A 6,437-nucleotide genomic window follows, 5' to 3' on the forward strand; every position below is an offset into this window, starting at 1 on the left:
TTAAGCTTCATAAAGAGACATATACATGGACAGATGGACATACACACAGACAGATGAACATACAGTTCAGTTACCCGGTTTTATAGCAACAGTATTACATAAAAAACTGTATTTAGATTAAGAGTTAGTCAAATGTATATTAGAACGATAAGTCATCTAATCCTTGCAAAGTTGAAACTTAATCTGCTTATTCATTGCTGCCCCACTAGTATTTAAGCTTGGTTTGCACTTCAGTGCAGTCTGTTCTAGGTTGATGAATGTCCAAAGGTTTGACATCCCTAAAATTTGGAATAAATGGCTGGTTCAGAATGGGTAGTTAACAATCTATTCCAGGAAAAGTAAATTCGGGGATAAGGACCCAAGGATTGGTAAATTTTCGAGTTCTATGTTTAGAATTACTGTTTTTGTTGTCAAATTCCATTGACAACAATCTTGGTTTCCCCAAACAAAGATTATGTGTATAAAAATGTATAATAGTTGAACAATGAGTTGTTCTTCATTGATAAGTTAGATATAGTTTACACAAATGTTCATATATTGTCTGTTTTATATAGAAAATCATGATGTTGATTTAAACCTAAGATACCTACATTTAAAGATAGGCATGTATATGTGTATGTATGTGTATATTATATGTACAAATTGTATGATAAAAATAACGTTATAGCTAAGTTATCTACATTAAGTGATAATAAATTTTACTATAAGGAAAACAGTCCTTACATTAATTAACTGTGATTTTCTAAAACTCGGATCTGATATATGTATATTGATGTTAATGTTGACAGATGTATGACCTGTGACCTGTGTGGTTGTGTTCGAATATGAGATGGGCATTGGCTTCTTGCACATTAAATACCTCCCATTGTTTGACAATAAGTATTCACCTTGTAATCACTTCACTGTATTTGTTTTTCTACACCCCACCCACTTTTTTTTATATCTTTTTTATCTTGTTACAATAAATATTGTACAGATTTTTTAACAGATTTCTTCTTCCATGCTCCTCCTCACCAATATTTGGTCACGTGTAGGTAATGTTGGCAAGCAAAGACATTGTCTCTTGTAGTTCTCTTGTAGTTATCTAAAGAAGACATGATAGTAGACTAAGTACTTATGTGTTAATAGAAAGTAGCTACCAGATCAATTACTGCTCAGATTAAACATGTAGTTAATGAGTTTACGGCCTTTCTTACAGTACAGCTGTAACTTTGAATGAAAAAGGTCTTTCATTTATAAAATTGTTGCATTTAACATATTGTTGTTTTTATAACAGCGGACTGTTAAACCTTCCTGTTGTCAAGAAAAGTCTTCTTCTTATTGATATAATGAATATTAAAATGATCAAGTGAACCTGAAATAATAACCTTTTTTTTGTTGAAATTTATTGACATAAGAACAAGAGTATTAAGAACTTTTGAATATTTTTTTGTTAAAATTTAGATTTGTAATGTTTGCTTATGAAAAGTTTCACTAAATTTTGTTTTAAACAGAAAAAGATGGCTACAAAATGTTATTTATTTTTAGATGAATTAACAATAGTTTCATGTCTAACACAGATTACATTTATATACTTATTTATTGAAAAATCTCCCTCCCCACCCTCCGTCCTCCAGTTATAAACATTTAACCAGAATTCATCATTCTATGTTCGTGATAATATATTATGTTTTGTTAGTGATGTTTTAAAATGTTTTATATATTGTTTAATTAATTATTATTCAATTTATTTTGAAGAAAAAAAAGATGTCTTTTTATAATGACATTGATATTGACATAATTATGAAGCTTAGTCTTGAGGAAAATGGTGATAAAAAAATTATTTCAGCCTTTTTTTTTGTTAATTGAAAATTTTGTTTTAATATCTGTTAGGAAAATATTGTTTACTAATTCATACTAATTAGAGTTATTCCCCCTTACATGAATTAATCACGGCTGTGACTAAAAAAAGGATTGGAGCACCACACTAAATACCGTATTCCGGTATATACCGGACAAGGCGCTTGAATGATAAAATGCTAAAATCTTGTCTTTTTAACCTAACGGATGAACTTTAACCCAAGCTTAGATTATTCTTTCAACAACGAATCAAAGTCGATAATACAAATGAAAATTAAAGTTCGGCGAAAAAAAAAGATATTTGTCTATTTTGTGATCATGATTTCTGCAAGCGTCTAGAGGTACTGCTCCAATCCTGTATTGAGCTAAATCCATTAAACACTTGCTAATCAGAATAGTTCTCTGATTTTCCCAGATTTCAATTTAGTAATTACAAACCAGTCTTAGATGCATGGATTTGATTGGTCAATTTAAAGATAGTACTATATTTAGAAAGACTGGGAAACTTGTATACTGTGGAATGTTCCATGTTTTATGTTCAGTGTATTTGTCTTATGAATTTTTATTTCATGAATATGTAACATTTCCAAGATTGGAAAGTCGTTGAAGTATTTGGTTTATGATACTGTGATCGTTTAAAAACATTCCATCTAATTAAATTTTTTTTTGAACAAGATTAACCAAATTTGAATTGTAATTTCTCTGTTTTTTCTTAAAAGAGATAAAGGTATAAGTTCGCAATCATATTTTGAAATTTTAATACATTAACAAACATACAAATTTCATTTGCAAAATAGTTACTTTGTTTTTATCTTCAGAAAGGACATAACTGACTCAAAGTTGCTCTTTTTTTGTAATTTTGTAATTGTATTTAATTCAATTCAATGTGTACATATGCATATGTAATTATATATTACAGTTAATAATGGCCTTTAAGAAAACTGGTTGTTCTATGCATATATTTTAAGTGTTGTAAAACATGTGAAGACTTGTGTTAAAGGTATAAAGCTGTAATTGGTGAATATACTATAACAAATTAAAAAACTTTACTTACATGATTATTTCCTATTCTTATCATAAGAATACCTTGATTTATTTTCATTTTTTAAAATTCGCTACTTCCAAATATTATTTTCGCCTTTTGCGGAATTGCCGAATTGCAATGAAATCATTGCTTATGGTAGTATCTGGGAATAGTTTGAACAGACAGTGTGTCTGTTATTGAACACACATGGAAAATAGAAAACAGAAATTATAATGTGTTTTCTAACAAGAAAGTCCACTGCTATTTTCATTAGTTTAGAAATGATATTTGAAATGTCGTACCCACTTTATCAGAAATATTCAAACATTAATATATGCCCTCATTTACGGTGTGGGTATATAGATTTGCTTGTGTCTGTCTGTCAAGCTATCAAGCTGTGTGTCAGTAGACTGACAAAACAGTGGAATATGGAAGATATCCCTGTCCTATGGACACATTTCTAGTTTCAGTTCATTACTTGGTATAATTTTTTATCAAAGTTAAGACAATTATTTGACAAATTATGAAGAAAATATAACTTTATACCCTTTAAAGAAACAGGAATTTAACCATATATTTACTATATATGAGACAGATCATAGGCAAAACTGTCTCAATGTTATTTAATTATTGATCAATATTTTAGTGTTTAAATTAGAGTAAAATAGTAGAAAAATTAACCAACATGTAGTTGTCAAGGTACATGGAAGTAGGTAGCTTCCACATTGTTGTTTCTGAGAAGATATGTCAAGAATATATACATGTATATGTATTTCAAGTAAACCTTGGCTAATAGATTGATATTTTTTTGTATGAAGTTAAAGTCCATATTTATTACAATGTATATGATAATGCATAATGTTTTATGTACAGTTATCGCTAACATATATTTATCACACAATTGAGTCAACCCTGCATATAGAGTTGATGTACATGTACGAGGGGTGATCGAGATGTTCATAAACTGATGTTATAAAATAATAAAGAATCTTTTTATACCAAAGTATTACATAAATTTATTAAGGTTTTTCTATTTTGCACATGTTGTATTAGTATTATATAAATACATTCAACAATAAAAAAGTTACAGCTAATGACAAAGCCTTTCTTTGACGTTAACCGTAGATGTCATAATTTTGAATATTTAGTTAGTGACAACACTATTGAAAATGCTGATAATATTCAAAAGGAAAATTTTCAGGAAATGACCTCCTAGGTAACATAGGGCAGCAAACATTTTCGCTAAGTTATACATTAAAGTATATTAAAACAAGACCAATTAATTAAAAAAAGTTTGCAAAATGCCTTATTTTTTTTACATGTTCCATGGTTGCTGATGCCTATTGCTATGGACACTGATTACGCAGCGAGTAATACAAAATTATAATGCTTTGCAAATGCATCTTTGTGAGGAAAGATTTATTAACATTTTTTTAACGTTTCACAGTAATACGGCAAATACGAAAACTATGAAGTTCATAAACTTTTCTGTCACCCCTTGTATATTTGTAGTAGTATATTTCAGGTAAGAATATTGTAAATTTGTGCCAAATTCATGTCATAAAACTGATTGTTCTGTCAGTATATTAATAGTGTGATGATGATATGCAAAAAATTAAACAATATGTGATTGTTTTTACATAAACTTTCAAACTGATTTTGTAAATCAGGCATTGTTGTATATTTATTGTCTTTAACTGGCTTTCGTTCTTCAGTACACATCAAATGTTATTTATTACTGGCAAGTGTTCTCTCAGTTACTGGCATACTTCTTTAAAAGGGCCCCACTGAGGTTTTTTGACAGGATTTTTCAAGATTAATGTTCCTTTGATAAGGGCTTAGACCAATAACTTGAGTGCAAAATTTCAAATAATTCACTCACTCAATTTTTCCAGAATGATTATTCAGATTGTGAAAAATATTTAAAAATTGAAAAGCGTTGCAACACGTGTCCACTCAAATTGAACTAAAATAGCTTAAAAAAAGGATTTTCAATTTTTTCTGAGTGTATTTCTTTATTATCTTTTGCACATCTTCCTGTTTTAAGTGCCCAAGTTGATCTATATAAGGGATTCAAATTTTATGTTTTTAGGTTTTTGTACCACAATGGAGTTCCATTAAGTCTTGGAATAAAACAAAAATTGAATTTCAAATGAAAATTCTCTTATATTGGTTGTGGATATTAATTTTATTGAGAGCATTTTCGTTTTGTTTTCTAATTTCTTGTAGAATATACACAAGAATTCCTAAATCACATAATTTGACCTTTGCATATGTTGATGATTTCTTTTTCATTTTTTATTGAGTGAAGTGAAGTACTATTATAATTTTTCATATAAGAGATATTAAGCTATTCATATTATATTGATGAGTATGATATTTTGTTTAATTGAATTTAAGTATATGCTAATGTTTTGATACTGTAATTTTAAGTGATATAGGATAATAACTTTTTTCAGTCATTATTAATAGATATGTATATTATTAGTTGTAAAGAATTTGACATGTTATATGGCTATATGGTTGTTTGTATATATAACTGGATTCTTTAAACTCTGGTTATATAGCAACTATTTACATATGGCTATATAACCTGTCTTATATTGGTTTAACAAATTTATAATACTGCAAACTTCCAATTTTAGAGAGAAAATGATGAAATTACTTCATAACGTCACACTTATCCAATGAAAAATTATGTTACAAACATGCAGTATTATATAGCTACTGATTGATTAAAAGATATTTGTTTAATTAACACATGTTAATATGTAATTTTGTACTTTTTTAATTGTTTTTAATCATATTGTGTGAAGTACGTAATGAATGGTTTAAACTCTGTGACTTCATAACTCACAAGTCGTTTTAGACTTTTAGTCACTTAAATTATTATAAGACTGTCTCGTAGATATATTGATTTAATTATTTATTATATTCGCTGTAAAACTTTAAATATGAATCATTTATCATATAATATATACAATTATAACATGTGTTAATATGTACAATTACAATGTATTATATGTCTTACTACATAAATTATAATTTGTAGAGGTCAAGATCTCTACATGTTAATGTCATACTATATAAAATAACCAGTGTAGATTATTAGGTCTTTATAAATTATCTCCCCTTATTTAGATTTTTAATTGTTTTGTCCGTCCAAATCTTCCGTTACATGTGCTATTACTTCTGCCTTCCTGATCTAAAGGTTATATAACTTAATTCTTAGTTCTGTCTCAAATCTCCGGATTTTCATTGGTTAGATAACATTCTGTGGCAGTTTCTGGCCAATCAAATTTCTGAGAATTGAGCTTGAGCTTAGAGTATTTCTATATAACCTTGGACCCTGTTTTTGTAACTGCCATGTGCGTTAGTTTACTAGATCAATGTCTGTTTGTTATGTTTGTTGTGGATGGAAGCTTGAACTGTTTCTGCTTTTTTTTGTCATATTTTCTTATAAAAGCCTAGTACTCTATTTACAGATGTGTTCAATTAGAACATAGTGTTTAATAAGTCTTTATAATACATTAACTCTGTTGTTATAAAATGTTACTAATTTTACTTCCCTTGC

The sequence above is a fragment of the Ruditapes philippinarum genome, unplaced genomic scaffold, assembly GCF_026571515.1.
Source record: "Ruditapes philippinarum isolate M1 unplaced genomic scaffold, ASM2657151v2 ctg3096_1_1_1_1, whole genome shotgun sequence".
Classification (NCBI taxonomy): Eukaryota; Metazoa; Mollusca; class Bivalvia; order Venerida; family Veneridae; genus Ruditapes; species Ruditapes philippinarum.